The 22,742-nt window shown below is 40.6% G+C and overlaps 1 long non-coding RNA gene across 1 annotated transcript; it reads left to right on the plus strand.

Moving 5' to 3' along the window:
- The first annotated feature begins 4,094 nt into the window (after positions 1-4,094).
- On the plus strand, positions 4,095-7,807 carry LOC135257335 (uncharacterized). The gene is made up of 2 exons (XR_010330635.1): positions 4,095-4,223; positions 5,277-7,807. It is a non-coding gene; the product is annotated as an uncharacterized LOC135257335 (long non-coding RNA).
- The last annotated feature ends 14,935 nt before the right edge of the window (positions 7,808-22,742 follow it).

Raw genomic sequence — 22,742 nt, forward strand, 5'->3', positions numbered from 1 at the left:
AGACTGTCAACCCTACAGGCAGGGGTACTGATGAGCTGACCAATGAAAAACAGGAGAAAGTGGGGCAGGAGCTGAAAAGACACGCACAGACACACACACACGCACGCACACACACACACACACACACATCGGCACATAGTTCCCTGCTCTCCCTTTGCCTTTGATAGAAGTTGGTAGAAAAGCATTGAGGGAGCTTGAAACAAGCTACACATTAATATTTTAAAAAGGGCATCCACTACTTTTGATGTACAGACCTTTATGCAAATTGAGCAGTTGATACAGGTCCCAGCAGAGAATGTGCAGCTTTATTCTTTGTTCTGGATTTCTTTTCTTAATAAATCTAAGCGAACTTTTCACACTCCCTCTGCAACCTTGTGAGCTGTAGGGAAGGAAAGTTAAACCCCTGTGCCTGCCGCCTGTGTGTGCGTGTGCGTGTGTGCGCACACCCCCGCGTGCATGCATGAATTTGTATGTGTGTGTGTGTTTATCTTTGTACCAATGTGGAGGGATCAGTATATAGATATATCTGATTTCAGATAGACTGCAAAAATGGATATACAGTGACATGAAAAAGTATTGGCCCCTACCTGATTTTCTCTATTATTGTTTTTTTTTCACACTGAATAGTCTCAGATCTTTTGACAAAATATGATGGAACCTGTATAAACACAAAACACATTTTTTAAATAATGTCATTTATTATATGAATAATAATACTTATTATAATAATAATTTCCCCTTAAACGTATCAACTGGTTGCACCACCTTTAGCAGCCATAACTGCAACCAAAGGTGTCCTATAATTTGATATCAGTCTTTCACATCAATGTGGAGGAATTTTAGCCCACTTGTCTTTGCAGAACTGCTTTAATTCAGGCAAATTGGTAAGTTTTTGAGCATGAATTTCTTGTTTCAAGCTGTGCCACGGCATTTCTATTGGGTTCAAGCCGCTAGGCCACTCCAAAACTTTAATTTTGTTTCTTTTCGTCAATTTAGATGTGGACTTGCGTTTGTGTTTGGAATTATTGTCTTGCTGCATAACCCAATTCCACTTTAACTTCTCCTTGAGAATTTTCTGGTACATATCAGAATTCATGGTTCCCGAAATATTGGAGAGTCGACCAGGTCCCGTGGCAGCAAAGCATCCCCACTCCATCACACTACCGCCGTAATGTTTGACTGTTGGTATGATGTTCTTACTGTGAGACTCTGTATTTGCTTTATGCCACACATAATGGCCCGCTTCCACATAGAACATTATCCCAAAAGGCTTGGGGATCATCCAGGTACTTTTTCTGCAAATGTGAGATTAGCATTGATGTTTTTCTTGGTTAGCAGTGGTTTCTGCCTTGCTACTCTCCCATAAATCTCATTTTTGCTCAGTTTATTTTTTATTGTGGAGTGTTACGTGCCATGTTTTTCTTTTGTGTGGACTTCCCTGCCTTCACCTGTCAGTCACCATCCACCAAGTCCCACCTTCACCAAGCCCCACCCTCCGTGTCAATTCTGGACAGCCAATCATAACTCGCCACATCTACTATAAAAACCCCACCTGTTTGTAACAATGCATGTCTGACTGTTTGCTCTGTGTTATGTCTTTGACTATGTATGTTAACACCTCATTTGAACTTGTCTTGTTTTATGTACACTTCCAAGGCTTGGGACAGGTAAGACTGGGGGCTCCTGTACATATGCCCGTAGGCTATGTTTTGTATAGATTCACTAGTCCTTAGGGGTGCTTGCCAACCAATTGTATTTCAGTCTGCTAGTTAGAGTAGATAGGCCTTTTGTTTGTGTACTTGATACACTAGATTAGTTTACTCTCTGGTTTAGCTAGCTTGTTTGTTTGTTCTTTTGGCAACATCCAGCGTCCGTTGACCCTGGTAGTGTGTGTCTGGGTTGTTATATGTCTGGTAGTTTGTTGCACCGTTTTGTTTATCACAGTAAACACCCGTGCACTGAGTTGCTGCTTTGTCTGTGTTATTTTTGTTGTTACCATATCTACAGCATTAACATCTCCCGGCCATTTAACATCAAGTTACATACCCCATGCACCCCTAGACCCATGGGGTCGTAACATATTTGGGGGCTCGTCCGGGATTGCTGAATTGTGTAACAAAAAAATTTACTGTAAAGATAACATTGTGTGTACAGTGGTGCAGTATTAGGACAATGACTTTGTTTGATGTCAATGACTTTCTGAGCAATCTGTCAGATGATGCACTGGATCTGTGCCGTAAGATTGACCTGCTGGAAATTGCAGAGCACGTGGGTCTTGTGGTGTCTGCTGCTCTCCGGAAGAGAGAGATTAAGTCGCGGGTAAGGGAGAGGCTGGTGGAACTCAAAATTCTTGCCTCGCCTGTTGCTGTTTGTCCGCTTGTCCAGCCTGACATGTCGCCTACTGGGCCTGCTGCGAGTCCACAGTCGCCTCGGGGCGCTGGTGGTTCTGCTGTGGTAGGAGTGAAAGAGGAGATTCCTCCAACTACCCCTCCACCTACATTGCCCAGGTTTGAGGCGTACTCGCCGAGTTCTTGTGGGTCGGGTAGTAATGCCCGGCTAAAGATCCGTCTCGCCCGGTTGAAGTTCGAGGCTGAGGAGAAGGCTCGTAAGGCAGATACTGAGGCACGAGAGAGGGCACGAAAACAGGAACAGGAATTTCAGTTAGCTATGCGTAAGCTGGAATTGGAGACAGAGGTTAAGATGCGGCAGCTGGAGTTACAAAATGCTACAGAGCAAACTTCCACTGTGGTTACCCCAGGTACGTCCCCACCGCTTGGTTTTGCTGGCTATGATGTCAGGAGACATGTGGCATTACCCTCTTTCAGGGAGACTGAGGTAGATGCCTATTTTAGCACTTTTGAACGTTTGGCAGCAGCTCTTAACTGGCCCAAAGAAATTTGGACAACCTTGCTGCAGTGTAAACTAATTGGAAAAGCACAAGATGTAATGGCTACACTAACTCTTGAGGATAGCATGAACTATGATGTGGTAAAAGCGGCTATTCTTCGTGTATATGAGTTGGTCCCGGAGGCCTATCGACAGAAATTTAGAAATCAAAAGAAAACCTCCGCCCAATCGTTCGTAGAGTTCGCCAGAGAAAAGGGAACTCTGTTTGACAAATGGTGTGCTGCGAGTAAAGTTGATAATTATGACTCTCTTCGTGAATTAATTTTGATAGAAGAGTTTAAAAATTGTGTTCCGGAACGTGTTGTAGTTTACTTAAACGAACAAAAAGTGATGTCTTTGTCTGAAGCTGCGATATTTGCGGATGAGTTTGCACTCACTCATAAGACTGTGTTTGGTTCCACCCAAGGAGCTAAGTCTGTTGCTTCCCGCAGTGCAAAAGACAACGAATCTCCAAAAGATTCCAAAATGTCACCCCCACGGTCTAAAGAGGAACGTGAATGTTTCTACTGCCATAAGGTAGGGCATGTTATTGCTAACTGTTTTACTTTGAAAAAGAAAACCGCTGCCCAAGCTAAGCCTACAGGCTTTGTTAGAATTGTTCCTCGAACTGATCAGTGTTTAAACGGTCCTGAAAGCAAACCTGAAGATGGTTTTGAGCCGTTTATTTTTGAAGGTTTTGTTTCCCTTTCCGGTGATCCGACTGAGCAAAAACCGTGCGGATTTTAAGAGACACGGAGCTTCGCAATCCTTCGTGTTAGCCGACGTGATAGCCGTATCGGACGTGACATATAGTGGTGCTAATGTGGTAATTCAGGGCATTGATATGGCCTTGGTTACCGTTCCCTTACACAAAGTACATGTTCAGACTGATTTAGTCACGGGTTATTTTAATGTGGCTGTACGGTCCGCTTTACCTGTACCAGGCGTGGACTTCATTATGGGCAATGATCTTGCCGGAGGTAAAGTGCGTCCAGTACTCGAAGTTTTAAATAACCCCGTATCATGTCCCATCTCTGACATGTCTAGATCACTTCCCGGTGTTTTCCCTGCTTGCGTGCTCACTCGAGCTCAATCAAAGAAGTGGGGTGAGGAAGTTGATTTATCAGAATCTGTTTTAGCGTCCACTTTTACTGAGGATAGTCATCTCACCAAACCGGAAGTACCACGTGTAAAGTCGGAGGTAGGTACAGAGGTTGAACCTCAAGATTTTTGTGAAAAAGAGGAATCTCTTACCTTATCTCTAGAGTTTGCCTCAGATAAATTGCCTGTCACTCGCGAACAACTTGTTGCTGCTCAGGAAAATGATCCGTCTTTGCGTAAGTATTTTGAGATGGTGGTTAAACCTGTTGCAATGAAAGAAAAGTCGACTGCTTATTTTGTAGATAATGGTTTGTTAATGCGGAAGTGGTCGTCTTCATTAACTAAGGGAGCCGAATGGGGTGTGGTTTTTCAAATTGTGGTACCTGGCATGTATCGACCACAGGTGTTGACGTTGGCACATGAAAATCCATGGTCTGGTCATTTGGGAATTTCTAAGACGTATAATCGTGTGTTAAAGAATTTCTTTTGGCCAGGACTTAAAAGTGCTGTTGTAAAACACTGTCGGTCTTGTCACATTTGTCAGGTCACGGGAAAACCTAATCAGGTTGTTCCACCAGCCCCGCTCTGTCCAATTCCAGTACTTGGTGAACCATTTCAGCATGTAATTGTTGATTGCGTGGGTCCGCTTCCTAAGGCAAAGTCTGGTCAACAGTTTCTGCTCACTATAATGTGTATCGCGACTAGATTTCCGGAAGCTATTCCATTGCGCACCATCACTACCAAGAACGTCATTAAAGCACTGACTAAGTTCTTTTCTATATTTGGATTCCCTAAAATTATCCAAACGGATCAGGGTTCTAACTTTGTCTCGAAACAGTTTCAACAATTTGTGCAGTCTCTAGCTATTAAGCATCAGATCGCAAGTGCTTACCACCCCGAGAGCCAGGGGGCACTAGAGCGTTGGCATCAGACTCTCAAATCGGCTCTCCGCAAATATTGTTTGGAGACTGGAAATTGTTGGGAAGAAGGGTTGCCATACATTCTGTTCGCTTTACGAGAAGCGGTACAGGATTCGTTAGGGTTCAGCCCTGCTGAACTAGTGTTTGGGCATACTGTTCGGGGTCCTTTAAAAGTTTTAAAGGATCAGTTCATGTATGACTCGGATATAAAGCCTAATGTGTTGGATTACGTTAGTCAGGTCCGAGAGAAATTGCATCATGCCTGTTCCATTGCTAAAGAGTCGCTATCTTTGTCTCAGAGTAAAATGAAGCGTCGTTTTGATTGGAAGGCTGTTGATCGCAATTTCAAACCTGGTGATCAGGTCCTAGTTTTGCTACCGATTGCTGGATCTGCTTTGTCTGCTCGTTTTTCTGGTCCCTATACTGTGGAAGAAAAACTGAGTGAAAGCAATTACGTAATTCAAACACCCGATCGTAAGCGTCAGTCACGCGTGTGCCATATTAATATGCTTAAGGCATATAATTCTAGGACGACACTTCAGTCGAAGGATGTGAAGAAAGTTCTGCCTGTGTCACGAGTTTCTAGCATTAGCCCTGTACCTAGTAACCCCAGTTTTAATTGTACAGAGGATGAGGATGGCCTCGTGCTTCGGAACGCCCCTCAGCAGTGTGCTAGACTCACCAATTCGGAGACTTTGTTAGAATTGTCGTCCCACCTTGCTCACTTATCAGATGTTCAAAGGTCTGATATTGTTAATTTAATACATGAGTTTCCAAATCTTTTTGGTGATACTCCCTCACAGACTACCGTAACACATCATGACATTGATGTGAACGGTGCCGCCCCTATTAGACAACACCCATATCGGGTTAATAGTACAAAACGTGAGGCTATGAGACGGGAAGTGCAATACCTGCTAAAAAATAATTTGGCTAAGCCCAGTGCTAGTCCATGGAGCTCGCCATGTATTCTTGTGCCGAAACCTGATGGAACGTCACGTTTCTGCACTGACTTTCGAAAAGTCAATGCGGTTACGGTGCCAGACTCCTATCCCCTACCGCGAATGGAGGACTGCATCGATAACATTGGTGCCGCTAAATTTGTCACTAAACTTGACTTGTTGAAAGGGTATTGGCAAGTGCCGTTGACTCCTCGCGCGTCTGAGATTTCAGCGTTTGTTACCCCCGATAACTTCCTCCAATATAATGTTTTAGCCTTCGGCCTTAGAAACGCTCCGGCCACGTTTCAGCGTCTAGTGAATACAATACTTATGGGTATTTCAGATTGTTATGCCTATTTAGATGACTTGGTTATTAGGTCAGATAATTGGGCCGACCATGTTTCCGTACTGCGTTGTGTGTTTGAGAGGTTGGCCAAAGCAACGCTAACTCTGAATCTCGCCAAATGTGAGTTTGGCAAAGCGACAGTAACATACCTGGGAAAGCAAGTCTGTCATGGCCAAGTTCGGCCATTGGAAGCAAAGGTTGCTGCCATTGCTGGTTTCCCTGCGCCTACTAGTAGGCGTGAGTTACGCCGTTTCCTCGGGATGGCAGGATATTATCGGAGTTTTTGTAGGAACTTCTCGGTTGTTGTGGCACCCTTAACGAGTGCGCTTAGTATTCGGAAACCTTTTGTGTGGACCTCAGACTGCCAAATAGCTTTTGAGGCTGTTAAGCTTTTGCTATGCAGTGCGCCTGTACTCGCGGCTCCAGACCTTGCGCAACCGTTTAAGTTAGAGGTTGATGCAAGCGCTCTGGGAGCTGGTGCGGTACTGCTACAAGAAGATAAAGATGGAATTGATCACCCCGTCTGTTTCTTCTCCCGAAAATTTAATAAACACCAAATAAACTATAGCACCATCGAAAAAGAAGCACTAGCGTTGTTATTAGCCTTGCAGTTCTTTGAGGTGTACATTGGCTCGAGTTCTACCCCTGTCGAGGTCTTTACAGACCATAATCCTTTAGTGTTTTTATCGCGAATGTACAATCAGAACCAGCGCCTTATGCGTTGGTCGCTGATTCTACAGGCATATAATTTAAATATTCGCCATATTAAAGGGACTGACAATGTACTGGCTGATACATTGTCTCGTAGTTTTGAATAATTAAAACATTTGAATGAATTGTGTGTAATAGTGCGGTAACACCACTATGTGTTAAAAATAAAAATGTCAGGTATTGAATTGTGTATAGGTAAGGGGGAATTGGCACAATGTGTGTACGCCTGTAATTATGTAGGCTACTTTGGTATTTTAGAATGAAGTGGTGTATAAGATTACCATGTGTGTTAACTAACTTAAAAATAAATAAATGTGTTAAGTTAGTTCTTAAGGGGGGAAGTGTTACGTGCCATGTTTTTCTTTTGTGTGGACTTCCCTGCCTTCACCTGTCAGTCACCATCCACCAAGTCCCACCTTCACCAAGCCCCACCCTCCGTGTCAATTCTGGACAGCCAATCATAACTCGCCACATCTACTATAAAAACCCCACCTGTTTGTAACAATGCATGTCTGACTGTTTGCTCTGTGTTATGTCTTTGACTATGTATGTTAACACCTCATTTGAACTTGTCTTGTTTTATGTACACTTCCAAGGCTTGGGACAGGTAAGACTGGGGGCTCCTGTACATATGCCCGTAGGCTATGTTTTGTATATATTCACTAGTCCTTAGGGGTGCTTGCCAACCAATTGTATTTCAGTCTGCTAGTTAGAGTAGATAGGCCTTTTGTTTGTGTACTTGATACACTAGATTAGTTTACTCTCTGGTTTAGCTAGCTTGTTTGTTTGTTCTTTTGGCAACATCCAGCGTCCGTTGACCCTGGTAGTGTGTGTCTGGGTTGTTATATGTCTGGTAGTTTGTTGCACCGTTTTGTTTATCACAGTAAACACCCGTGCACTGAGTTGCTGCTTTGTCTGTGTTATTTTTGTTGTTACCATATCTACAGCATTAACATCTCCCGGCCATTATAACATCAAGTTACATACCCCATGCACCCCTAGACCCATGGGGTCGTAACAGGAGTCATGAACACTGACCTTAGCTGAGGCTAAAGAGGCCAGCAGTTCCTTGAATGTTCTTCTGGGATCATTTGTGACTTTCTGGACGAGCTGTCACTGCACCACTGTTCCAAGTGTTCTCCATTTGGAGATAATAGGTCTCACTGCGGTTCAATGGGGTCCCAGTGCCTTAGAAATGGGTTTGTAACCCTTACCAACTTTTTTCCATCTCTTCTGGAATTCCCTTTGATCATGGCAAAGTTTGTTTACAGAAACTTTGTGGTGCCTACCTTACTCTGATGTTAAGGTTCAATATGAATGAGGTTTAGATTCAACGGGACTGATGGCAATTAAGCCTGGCTGTGTTCGATCAGCCGAATGTAATTGTCAATTAGATTTGGTTAGTTGGTTAATTGAGAAACCAAGGGGGCAATAACTTTTTCACATGTGTGATATGGGTGTTTTATAACTTTATTCATTATATTAATTAAATAGTAATATTAAAAATGTGTTTTGTGTTTACTTGGTTTCCCTTTGTCTAATATTCAGCATTCAGTGTGACAGATATGCATTATAGAGGAAATAAGTATGGCAAATACTTTTTCATGACACTGTATATCCATTCTTGCCATCTAACTGAAATATATCAATTGGTTATAAATACTGTAGGAAATGAAACATTATTGCTATGAAGGAACATATAAGGTTCTAATGAATAAATTGTAAATGCAATCTTACCAGATTAATTTTGTCAGCTATGACTGAATAGACTGACCTCATTTTATATGGATACAACTTATATTGGTTTTATGCTGCTTGATCCATATGTGCCAGCATTATGGCCATCTCTGTACTTGGAACTATGGATCAAACCTGTGTAGAGTAGTAAGAGACTGGTTTAATACTCTCAGTTTTCCCCAAAAAAGGAGAATGCTATTGCATAACAACATAAAATGTAAAATACATGGAAAGAGTCTGTGGAAATGTAATAGGACGTGTAACAATAGAACATGGACATGTGTAAATGTAATAGGAAATGCAAATTGCTGAGTGAGGTGGCAGTGAGGACAGGATGCCAAACCTTTGGTGCTCACAGGTGTTTATTTGCAGCAGGTGCAGTGCAAGTGAAGGTGATAAATATTTACAGTGAAAAAATACTAATGAGGATGATTAAGGAAAAAATGGAAAATACAGACAAAATACAAATACAGTAACGTGCCAACAAAAGGTTATAGACAACTACAGGTTAACTCCTCTGTCACACACAACTAAGACAGCCCTCTCACTCCCTGCAGAGATCACAGTCGGCACTCAAATTCTAGAATACTGAAAAGCCCATCTTATATACCCTAAGGCCCTCCTTATAATGTACCAACCCCCATTTACAAAGATATAAGTAATTACGGAACTTCAAGACATCAAGGGCATGCAATGACAAGCCATGGTGCATTAGCGACAAAAGATATGGCCATAAATAGATATAGCATAAAAAATTGCCATACAGGACTTAACACTTTGGATCATTCAGTCAACAAAACATAAGGACAGATAAACAAATTATTATTTCTGAAAAGGTGTGTGGCCACTTATCCCTCATACATACCTACATGCAATTTTATAACTGAGTGATGCAGAACAGGCAGACGTAAACTAATCACATACACACCCACATACGCGAATAGTAAGTGCAACACAGTTCATGACTTTCCAAAACAGTGCAGGAAATACGTGCACTATAACCCACAGTGCTAGTGAACAGTACTTGAGCGCTAAACAATGACCAAACACAGGTGCACTTCATAAATGTTTCATAAATAAAATAAATCAAAACAAAGCAAGGGCAGTTCAGTTTCTGAGGTTGTTACGAACCACATCATCACGACGTGAAGCTGCCCGGACTGACACTTCGATGCGAGCAACCGGGAGTGAGTTGCCTTTTGAAAAGTACAGTAATGGCCTGCAGAGTTGGCTCGAGTACCAGCACTGGCACCAGCCCTGCCTCAGGGCATAACCCAAGTGACCAGGCTCTGAGTCCTCTTTATCCTCAGCATTTCACAGCATGTCGCCTCCAGTGGCCCCAAAGTTAAATCTACATTTCAAACGCAATGCAATTTATACTTCATCTCAAAAACATTTCTGACAAAAATCATTTTCTGTTGATGTCGTTTAAAATTATAGTTGTTTGAAGTAAATTTCTCTGTAGTAAAATGCCTCTAGAATGAATAATACAACTTGCTGAAATGAAGTCTATGGGAATCAACTACATTCTTATTCTGGCCATACAGGATGACTACATCTGCCGTGGAAATATATACTTTCTCAGGCTTCTCAGTTCTGTTAAAAAATGTGCAAAATACATTTATTATTTCTTGTTTTGGACATAACAATATTGAGCAGTAGAGAAATACCATAATATACGTATATGCTACCATTAGAAATCTTCACCATGTGTTAAATATCGCATGAAAAATGCTCCATCAGTGTTGATCTAAAATTAACCACGGTATGTGATTCATATAATACTTTTTTTAAAAACAGAATCCTGCAGATATTCGTTTTTTTTTTTTTTTTTACTATTAAATCCATTTCAGGCCTTATGTATATTTTCAACTACACTACCTTATTCAACAAAATAATTAAACTTACCTTGTAGACAGCAGGTGACAGGGGAGGGAATTTACACATTCAGTTCTAATGTCAAGCTGGCTTTTCTCTGTCTCCTGCTAATTAAGCTTGCCACTAAATTACAAAAAGACACCCTTGTGGGCTGAAACACCAGGTTTGTTGACTATTTAAAAAATAATGGTTTCGCAATCTGGAAAATCTTTTCAAGATGATTCTGTGATAATTACATTGTTTCATTGACAATAAATATCCAAGAATGGCTTGTAGAGACAGACTGCATGTGTAAAAGGTACATTCCCAGTCAAACTTTTTGTGGTGAATAGTCATTTAAAATGCCTTTTAGTCGTTCTGGTGAAAACATTTGCTTGAAAAGTAGGAATATTGTCTAGCCAATTAAGCATGTACACAGGCTATATCTGGGTAAAACATGAGCTATATTTGGGTAAACCTCAATGCTTATGTCAAAACGTCTCTCAGCCTAGATTTCCACTCCTCTAGAGATCTGGACGTCTTTTGCTCACAGGGTTAAAACACGTGCATTATAAATGAGACACAGCATGGCAGAGAAAACTTAATCAAATGCAACCCCCATAAAACACAGGAACTTTATAAGTAATAGCAACAGGATGCAACAGTAAACCTTTTTTTTACTGGAGACATTTTTTTTTTCAGAATGCAGCCACATTGATCTGTATTAGTCGAAAAGGCAACTTGCATAAACCACATATCATTCACAGATTTGTAAAAATAAAAAATGAATAAAAATGTTAAATTCATTGTGTCTACATAGTGATAGCTATTTAAACACAGTTCAGTATACTGAATTAAAACATTGTGCAATACATACACATTGCATCATGACCTACATTACCCCATTTCTTCCTCTTTCTCGCTGTCTTGAATGACCCATCCCTCTCGCAGGAACACACTTAATTGTCCCACAGGTCGAATAGTATCAGCCCACAAAGGGTGCGAGTCCTTCGTCAGATGTTGGCGACCTTTTTAACAGTCTCCAGTGAACCTTTACACGGCTCGGTTCAAAACACTGGCTCGGTCGTCCCTCCCCCCCCCCGGAGGTGAAATCACAACTATGAAAAATGCAGATGCGGGACGAGCAGACATCCAGGCATAATGGCTTTAATGGGAATCAGGTGTTCTCGGAGACATCGACTCAGCTCAGCGTTCTCTCTGGGTTCACTGACCTTCCTCATTCCTGACAGCCAAAAATCACTCCTTTGGCAACTTAATCTTTTTTATGCTCCCCGAGTAATGGGTGGTAGGACAGCGTAGCCAAGGCTTATTCAAGTGCACATAAGAGCTGTCACATCTTTTAATATATGAGAATTATACGAAGCACTAAACCTTATATAATGCACTACACCAGCTCATTCTGAATGTCAATTTTCCATCTAATACATTGAAACTACAAAAAGCAAAAAATTAATAAATTAAAAATCAATATGAAGCAAAAGTGAGTAATGTAGCCTGATTTTTACTAGCTGTGGGGTTGCAGTTTTCAAACAATAGACTTACTGCTTGAATTTAATTTTATGGCAGCATGTTACCAAGACTGTTTTGTTTTGAACACCAAAAGCCATATAAAGTAAGCACATATATATATATATATATGTATATATATATATAGCGTATATTAACAGATGAAAATAAAATTTGTCAAGGTACAACAACTGGGTCATTAATTAGGGAGGTGCAATTCATTAATTGGGGAGAAAAGCTGTCCCATATGTTGTACACCGCTCAGTGCATAAGTAAGAAAGCAGATTATAACCAGTGTCTATCTGAGTCTATGCGATATAAAAGAAAGATACAATGAAAGTTCAGAATTCAGATTCTACCTGAGTGGACGTGCATTCAGAGAGTTATCTTAAATAAGCCTGGAGGCCAGTGACTGATGGGGAAACGTGGCAGGAAGGGGGAGTGCTGCTCTCTAAGCAGATAAGTGCCTGTGATCTGGACTTTGATGGCAGGCGCTAGTCCGCGGTCCTCCTCAGAGCACAGCATGACACTGATTAATGGTGTCATAAAGACAACATGTATCTCGCAGGCCCTCCGCTTCCTGGGTCCGGAGAGAAGGAGCCAATCAAGAGACATGACATCAGCCGTACGTCCAATCACAAGAACATACCTGCGCTTCACTCTCGAAAAATAAATGCGTTTTAATGAACTGCCGTGCATATTTTAACATTCAGGATTGGCTTTGTGATTAAGGCCAGTGCCATTTGCAAGCATTGTAATTTACTGAGGATTGTGCATTTCCAATGTCTTAAAAACTGAATTCCTGTTTCTCTGACTGTTGCCTGGTAACAACAAAGTATTTTAATTATTGTTTGTAATCTTTACCCAGTGGAGCAAAACATGTTGCCATACCTTTCGACATGGACTTGTTTTATTTTCTTCTTTTTTCCCTAAGCTGCAGTATAACTTATTACATAAATCACTCTAACTGTCCTTGGTATTGTTTCAGCATCCCTCCTGCACTAGGGTCCAGAAGAGGGGGAAAAATATTCCGTTATCACTGTGGAGCAATATGAGGTTTCTGTTTGTCTAATTTACCTTTTTAATGCGTAAATTCAGACAAATAAGCCAAATCCAGTCTCTGGACTAAAGTAAATATGAAAGCCTACCAGAGGACCTCCTCTAAATTACATTCATTCCACAGGCCCTTTAATTCTTGGCTCCACAATTGAAGTTTGTGTATAAGCTCTTCCAGATGACATATCTTTAAGGACAGCACTGTGATATGGCACACAAGAACACGGATAAGAATGGAATGTATCTCCTGCATAGAGGCCTTGTACAAGACAGCCTGGCAGCACTTGATGTAATTATCTCCACTGGCAGTACACCATGGACAATGCCCACAGATAAAAGGATTCTATCTTATCTTCTTTTTTATTTAAGGTAATACATTCTTTGCCAAACATATCTGGCTCATTATCTATTCACACATATTTGGAGGCCTTTGTCAAGCTTGTCATTTGTCAAATAGTAGTACTATCCACTTACCAGTTGTACCCAGTCTCTCTGGATAAATACGCTCGCTAAGTGACTTTACACTCTTTTAATTTAGTAATTTATAATGAGGTTGACAATGATTTGTCGCTGTTCCGACACACAATAGGCTCAATGTACACACCAGATAAAATAGCTTTAAGTATGTTATATCAGGCACCCATATACAGAATCAATATATGTTAATATGTAAAAGCAAAGCCATGAAGATTATTTTATCCACAGCCCTGTGCTTGGCTACATTCATTTGGCAACATACCAATCATCAGTACTTATATTAGCATCAATGTGTGCACCTCACCCCCCCCCCTTCCTGCCCCCCCCCCCTCCCCCCCACACACACTGCACACAAGTGCCTTCAGACCCAGAGATGAAAGGTCCTGTATAAACCACAATGGATAGGAGTGATGTGCCTACAGTTAATCCATCCAAAGCGGCTTATTTTTATACACCACAACTCATTAGTTCATCCTGATTTTTACGTCTGCTTGCCACATATGTCCAAAATGAGAAAAAGTATACCCTGGTATTATTGTTTAAATCAGTACCGGTTTATATTAGCTGCTATATGCAGATAGCTACAGTAAATATTTAACTTATTAGTAAGCAAATCATTAATGTTTTGCGGTGGCTAAACAGTGTTGCTGCATCTAGCTACTAAGATAACACTTTCCTTTTAGCCAGATAGCCATCTACTGTAACATTTACTGTAATGATGACCCCCAAATGGCTCAATGAGACACTGTTGTTTGAGAAATGAAATAAAAAGAAAAAACTTCCTGCAACACTGTTACTTGCTAGCGCATATGAAATTGCTCCGCTATGATATATTTGCAATTACCCATTTGTCATTTTCCTGAGTATATGTATTTAGCACCATGTCACATAGGAGAGTGGGATTACAAATAAACAGCTTTCAATCGGCGGCTGTCATGTCCTGCTGACAATACTTATTCATTTTTGGAAACGGCATCTCACATTTTTATTGTGCCATTCTACTGAGCAAAGCGCCTGACATCAATCATCAATAACCATCACGATCATCATCGTGATTTGGATATCCTGTCCTTGCTGGCACATATTTCTGTCACCAACTTTTCGAGTACAGCTCTGTGCAGCACAGTTTTGATAGATGTGCAATTTCTAAAGCTGTCCATCCATGGATCAGTAGCATAAGCCGGATGTGTCACTGAAACCTGTGTGCTCCCTTGATATAAAGTATATGCTCTTTTAAGGAAAAGGGAATTTTAAATGTCCATATTGTATACCATTATATATGTTGATATTTTATTGTATCTTTCATATGTTTGTTTGTTCCATAAGGGTGTGTGTGTGTGTGTGGGGGGGGGGGGGTGCAGTTGGGTCAGTCATTTTTGAAAGTAATTTTAAGCAGTGAGAAAGGGGAGAAAACTTAAAGATTTTCTGTTTGTGGGCAGCAATAAAATGATAAAGGAGCCGGTGGCAAGCCAAAGGCAGGGAATATTGGTTTAATTCAGTCTCATATCAGAGAAAAACATTATAACCCAGACTCCCGGTTTCTTATTAATTCTGTGTCAGAATTAATTTTCATCTCTGCAGCACATCCAGCACAGGAATGCAAATGATTCATATGTGACAGGTACAACAACTTGCTTTTATGTGTTTTTCCCCGGCAAAAGTGGGAGATTGGGGAGGATGGTAATTACAAGCCCTCTCAACAAACCCGCAAGATTCCCGAGGTGGCTTACCGAATAGCAGAATTATTGGTAGATGGAGCACAGTATTATACAAGATTGGGAGTTAACCGCATTTCTGGTTAATTTAAATGAGGTTTCAGCCCTTACAAACATTTGCTTCAGTCTCACATAACTTGATTTCAACCCAGAATTTAGACACTACTTCATAAGGCAAAACAAAACTAATGCAGAAAACATGCCCCTAATCTACCGTTATTAGGAAAATATTGTCATTGCTTCCACTAGATTTTATCACTGGTGGAGTGGTACAATATTTTTAAATTCCTATAAACGTTTTCAGTAATGTGAAAAATGGCAATTATGCCATTTTCCTATGGGATATGAAATTATTTGAATAGTTGTAGTATTTCCTTAACCACATGTCATTGCTGTCATCTATGTTAAAGCAGAATATATATTACAGGTGATATAGGATTTACCTGCATTTAACTGTTGAAGTTACATGTTGAAATGAGCAGGCACTCCCAGTATTAATATATCTTTTATACCTGGTTAGATAGCCAGTAATTACATGTTGAGCCAAGCAGCTACATCAATCTTTTCCTCCCCCTTGGTCATATTTTCCAAGCACAGACCCACCCATCCACCCCCCAACCAGGTTAATTAATTGCTGTTAAATTACTTCATTGCTCAATTTTGACCATACCACAGGTGGTGCAGACTGAGAGCCTTTAGAGGTATTTTCCGTAATGTATTTAAAAGTTAACTTCCTCAATATGGTTAGTCAGGGGCATTGCTTTATTATGTTATTAAAACTCAGTGACTGATGAAACATTTTCCATTATATAGTACTGGAGCTCCCCATAAAGGCGTACACTTAGTATCAAATCTATTAGAGGATGATAAATGAGGCCAAGGCCACGTTTTAAAAAAAAATCCATAGTAGCTTGGTTTGCTAGGCCAATCCCCCGGATTGTATTTGAAAGTGAGTTTCATAGATCAATAAAAAAATTCATTTTAAAAAGTTGAAGATTTGTTAAGTTGAATGAATATACAGTTGAATGAATATAAAGTTTGTGAAGTTACATGAATATGACTTCAAAGTTATAAGAGGAGCAAAAAGATTAATTATTTTACTAACGCATGACACATAATAATCTACACCATTATCATAAAGCTACAATAGTCTTGGCCAGTTCTACATGCTTATTATATATTATTATAATTCAGTGATCAGTATTGGCAAAGACTCGCTTTAAAGTAAACTTCAGTTTGGAGAGGGGACACTTTAAATAAAATATCAATGGTTAGCCGTCTCTCCTCCCAGGAGAGTAAGAGATCTCTCACAATCCCACAACCCAGATAAAATTAGTACGCAGCAATGATTGCTGCCATAGATTTTCCATCGAAATTAGAGATCACTCCAGGGATCAATAATAATCTCTGGCTTTACAATGTATTTAATGACCCCTGTTTTATTTCTTCTCCTGTCAGTCTAGTTTCATCTTAACTGAAAGAGCTGTGTTGGAAACGAAGCTGAAACAGATTCATGCTGTTAGACATGTAGGTATTCATCTCAGAAATGTAATCTAATAGCATTCAGAGGTATGGCAAATATTTTTGATACAGTTCTCTTGTTAAGGAAGCCAGGGCTTATTCCGCAGAAACAAGTTATTAATGTGTTCAACATACTAAGCACACACAAAATAACTTATTCATTGATCTATACAGCTAAATTTGAAATGCTAAATGTGAATTTGCAGCAAATTTTAAAGATATATTGTGTCATTCTGCAATCAAGAAACTTGTTAAATCAGTTCACATTTTTGCAGTTGAACAGTAGGTGATTTTTTGAAAACATGAATCTAAACCACTGTAATTAGTCTTTTCCTTTCCGAAGCTTAGCATTAAAAAAAAAAAAACTTCAGGGTATGTAGAGCACATGCATCTCTAAATAACTACCTGTGAAGTCTACCACTGTGGGGAAAAATGTGGATATCTGAGCAAAAGAAGTTGGTGTATGTCTTATACTGTATACTGATCCAGATGGCCAGTCAAGGGAAACTCCCAGCAGAAATCTTCAGATCTGACAGTAACATGTAGCCCCTTCTGTGCAGAGTGGTGCCACAGATGCAAGACAGAGGCCTCTTGCTGAAATACCTTAAAAGTTGAAATGGATGGATGAAACAGAGGGAGTGTGTGTATGTGTGTCTCTCTCTCTCTGTCTGTGTGGTTCCAATCATTTCCAGCAGTACTCTACACGACCCCGCCATTTCCTTTCCAGCGTGTCGGGGCGGCTTCGCGCGTTAGCCTGGACTTGAACTTTATTCGATCCGTTCGGCCGTTCCCCGAATCATATTCATTTTCCCTCCGAGATTAAAAGGCATGCAGATTGCCCTTGGGTTATTTCACAATGCCAGCCCCGCTGCCTCCTGAAGTGCCTGCTGTTTTAAAAGGAAGACTCCGGCTTGCTCCGGCTGACCAGCAGTTGTCTCCTCGGGGCCCCTCGCTCGCTGAAAGGTGATACCCGGGACCGTGGGGTGCTTCCTGTCAGCAAGTGAAGAGATAAGCGACGGCACGGGGTCCCCGCTGTGGGCAATCCAATCCCTGCGTGAATTCACCGAGCATTTCTGGTGCATGATAGATAGGCAGCTCACCCCCTCCCTTCAACCCCCGACCACCAACCCCCCACCCCCTTCAAAAACCCGTCTCCCTGCCTGGACGTGCCGGCTTTGCTAAAAACGAGAGCGCTGGCGTCCTCGACCGCGGCGGCGGCCATACAGGAAGGAAGGCTGCCGGAACGCACACTCTCCTCCAACGACTGCGGGGGTTTGGACAGCCAGACATCCAAGGCTCCATCTGTTTTGTTTGTCACGCACCATGTATTCGCCTGACAGGGGGCCCGGTTACCTGAAATGGTCCATCGTCATTGGCCGCGCAGAAAATCCGCACGTGTGCGCAGCTCGCATTTATATTTCACCGCTAGGCCCAAATTGTAAATACAATCAGGTGAAATAGTCTCTGAGGTCTCTTTCCTGGTTCAGGGATAAGGATTAGAGCTAGCAATAATATTTTGGAGGCCAGATAAAAATCACTGCCAAGAGTTTGACATATCCTGTTTGCAGTTATACATACTAATGTGGTTGCATGTAGCTACAATAATTCAAAGCTGGAATACAGTGAAATGGATAAGAAGTCCTCCATTCAAATGTGACTCAGAAGTATGCCATTCATATGGAAATGTGTGCACCTGGCAGAGTTTCAAATAATTATAATTATATTGTCCATTTGGTCAATTTCCTCATTGTAGGGATCCCATCTTCATGAGCCAGTTATATCACACACAACATTTCAGGATAGTGGAGTTTTGACATTGAAATGCTCACAAAATGTATTGCTCAATATTTAACATTTCACAAATACTGTGTCTCTGCTGATTGCGTAAAACAATATTTGTGAATCAACAAGTGAGTGTTAGAGCACTGTATATATGTCCTTTTCTCATACATCTGACATCCAAAATCATGACTTTTTCCCCCCTACAAACAGCCACCCAGAACAGTTCATTTTCTACAGTCGAGCTAAAATATTTAATCATACTTATCTTGGTTGTCTCATTTTAACTTGGCTGATCCTTTATGCTGTCTCCATCCATTACAAAAGCCCCAGAAGAGCATCCTATCTATGATCTTAATAAAGAGCTGTTTTTCCCTCGCGCTACATCCATGGATCTATGTCTGCCTCCCGATTGTGCTTAGAATCCAGGGGAAATCTGTTAGACAACTGGATATTAAAGGGCACGGTTCATGAAGTACATGAAGCCAAGTGTTTTCAGCGCGGCTAATGGATGGGGTTAAAGAGGTGGCAACTTGAAAGTTTAAAGTTCTATTATGTCCGCTTTCCTTGAAGAGCAGGCCGCATTAAGCATTTAAAGACAGCTCTCTTTTCAAGTCAAAAACTGTTGGGCAAGCAATTGACAAAATGTGCACAGAAGCATCTGCATTCGCTCTGAAAACAGAGAACCAAATTGGTAATGCTTAATAGTCTCTGCAAGGCATTCAAGCCTGTATGAATGCTGCCATTAGAAAGTAATAGCAGTTTTTAATGAAAGGAAGCGGCCATGTGAAATCCATCTCAGAGGCCTTTTACCGCACCCACGCATTAGTTCTATTTCATTCTTCCCCTGGCTTTTCAAGTCCTGTTTTGTTCTACGACTACCGCCAAGGTGCAACAGCTGTATTCTCCCCCTTACAATTAATACTCTGAACAAATTAAATGTCTCCAGCAAGAGGGCTTTTTTTGTTACCTTTGTACAAATGTCAAGTGTCAAGTGTCCCCATAAATATTATTTCCTTTCCTTCGAGTGGTTCAAGTCCCTGTCACAAAATTGAATGTGAACCAACTATCTTCCGTAGAAACTCTGTGCACATTACTTTTTCCACAGCCAAATATATCAGAGTACAACACAGATAGCACAGTATCTCTCCCTATCTCTTTCTGTGTGTCTGTGTGTGTGTGTGTGTATATATATATATACATAGCATAGTGCTGTCTACAAGTATTTGGACAATGACACTTTTGTTGTTGTTTTGACTCTCAACTCCAGGTTACTGGATTTGAAATGAAACAATAAATATGAAAATAAAGTACAGACCGTCAGATTTATTTTGAGGGTATTTACATCTACAGTATATCGATTGACCCATAGGATTTTCAGCACTATTTATATGTAGTCCCCCCATTTTAGGGGACCAAAAGTACAAGGTAAATTAACATAATTTTAATTTATTTAGTTATTTAGTATGTGCGTGCAAGTCCTTTACATTTGACTGAAGTCATCACCAGCCACTGGATTGCTACACTGGTGATGCTCTGCCAGGCCTGTACTGCAGCCATGTTCAGTTTGTTTTTTTTGGGGGGGGGGGCTTTCTGGCTTCAGACACATATTCAGTTGGATTCACGTCAGGCAATTGACTTGGCCAGTCAAGAGTATTCCGCGTTTTGGCCCTGAAAAACTCCTTGGTCGCGTTAGTATGCTTGGGCCCATTGTCCTTCTGCAAGGTCAAACACTGTCCAGTGAATTTTGAGGCATCTAATTTAATCAGAGCAGATAAGATTTTGCTGTACACTTCACGACTCATCCTGCTGCTCCCGTCTGCTGTCACATCATTAATAAAGAAACGTGAGTCACCATACTGTACATGCCTAAGCCTGAACAATACCTCCACCGCGTTTCACTGATGAGGTGGCATGCTTTGGATTAAGAGTAATATCTGAGAAGGCTTTATCTATCTCCGCAATGTTATGCCCCTACATTGAACATCTGTAAAAAGTGCTAAAAGTTATTTCTACGTGGTGAAATGTATTAAAAGAGAATCTGTGCTTTAATCACACGGGCATTGTGTGATTACAAAAATATGAGTACAGAACCAAATCAATAAAAATATATATATATATATATATATTTGTCCCAAACATTGTAGAGTTCACTGTCTATTGAAGTGAATACCATGGTTAATATTCATGGCAGAAGCAAGTAAAACTTGGGGAAGTATTTTCAATGAATATGTGGGTGTGTGTCTATAAATATATTGTCAATCAAAAAAAGACAAACACATACACACAGAGCACCACACGCGAATGGTCAGTTATTAATATTTGATGCACCACAAACAGCGTATTACATTATTTATTTACAGGAAGCCATCCCTTCAGGGAAGAGCTGCATGATTTTGGTTCAGTCAGACCTTTTACATGTCAGAAGTGTAACATTCTGCAAGCCTAGCTTTGAAAAAAAAAAAACTGTCCATGTCTGCAAGAATGCAACCTATGTATACCGTACTTATGACATATGCTTTGAACCCCTATCTCTCTTTATCCAGCTCCGAACTCACTATTTCTTAAATCCGTGTTTTGTAGATCAATGATGAGGGACAGGTCCAGTGGATAGATTTCTATATACACTGTAATTTTGTCTAAATTTAACAATGGTGGGCAATATAGTCTTTAATATTGAATATAATTACAACATGCCAGCGTGATTTTCGCATTTTTGGACACCATGAACCACAGATGCAAATCTGCATAAAATTACAGGTATAATTGTAACGTTAAATATAGAACCTTAGACAAAAGCTGCATTCGAAATGTTTCTGCCTATTGCGTCATTCCCACAAAAAAAGCAGGTTCTGGTGTTAGTGACCTCAATTTCTTGTCATTATTATGCTGCTATAGTTCTCTGTAGGAGGTTTTACTGCGGTAAATGATTGCATGTCCTGAATATCTTATCTACCTCCCACACCCCTCAGCCAATAACTTGGAGTATTCCTGGGAAACATGTCCCATACAAATGATCAAAAACAGCTTTAAAAAAAATACAAAACAAGGGAATATAAATTTTCTAGACATTATTTTGTAGTAATATAAACACATCTTTTTTTTTTTTAAGTTGTGAGAGAAAAAATAATACAATGAGACTCCAGAGCTAGAGAGGGAAGAAGCTGGTGTGTACTGAAACTACTGGAGTTGATTTTTTACACATCTACCGGTGTTGATAACAATACTGTTAGACTGGTCCTCAGTTACACTGTTCCCAAAAGACTTAAGAAAATAATTAAACATGGCTTTGACATTGAAACAAAAAAGGTATTTTAACAATGAGCAGCTGAATTTATTCCATATAAAAGTGCATATTCACGTATTATTTTGAGGGAGACTACAATAAAAATCCATCTATGACCCATATTTTATGAAATGGTGTCATGTATAGACTGAATTATGTGCAGGAAGCTACAATATTCAGTCCCATTCCCTTAACAACAAACTTTGACTAAAACTGTATATAACAAACATAAGAACCCTTTTCCGACCCACAGGACTTGGGGCTTTAGGCTTCCTGTTATAGGTAAGTATGTTTTATATGATGGGGTATTGAGAAATGGGGTTCCCATCTCATTGCACTTTTGCCCAAGGCGCTACTGTTGATGAAGTGTTCATAGCAGGCTGGGGTGAATCTGCACCAGCATCCCAGCTGACTCTATTTAGCCTACTCGACGACATTGCTTCTGGGACATGATGTTGCTCAACGTGGTGAGACCTTTATTTAAAAACACATTCGCCCGGCTTGACAGCAACTTTAAATGCATCCAAAGCAAGAGAGCATATATTTCACGCTGAACGAGCAAGATAAAACAATGGGTCGAAATGGCCACATTGAACACTGTAAAAGGCTGACACTGACATTTTTACTTTAAGATGTATACCAAAATTGGTTTCATCTTGCTCGGGTTGGGTGAGCTTGAACTTAGCAGTAGAGCGTCCCTCACTTTATTGTCCCAGAAGTGCCTCTAGCTTCTCACGGCCCCTACAAGTCACTGGCTGTTGTCAATGAGAGATTTCACTTTGATCAGTGCTAGCTATCCTGTAGCATGTGGTGAGGCATGTACTGTGAAAAATAGCCCCTGGCTTACAGTGCATGAGTGGTTTCTATACATTAGCAGCTGGC

The sequence above is a fragment of the Anguilla rostrata genome, chromosome 6, assembly GCF_018555375.3.
Source record: "Anguilla rostrata isolate EN2019 chromosome 6, ASM1855537v3, whole genome shotgun sequence".
Lineage (NCBI taxonomy): Eukaryota > Metazoa > Chordata > Actinopteri > Anguilliformes > Anguillidae > Anguilla > Anguilla rostrata.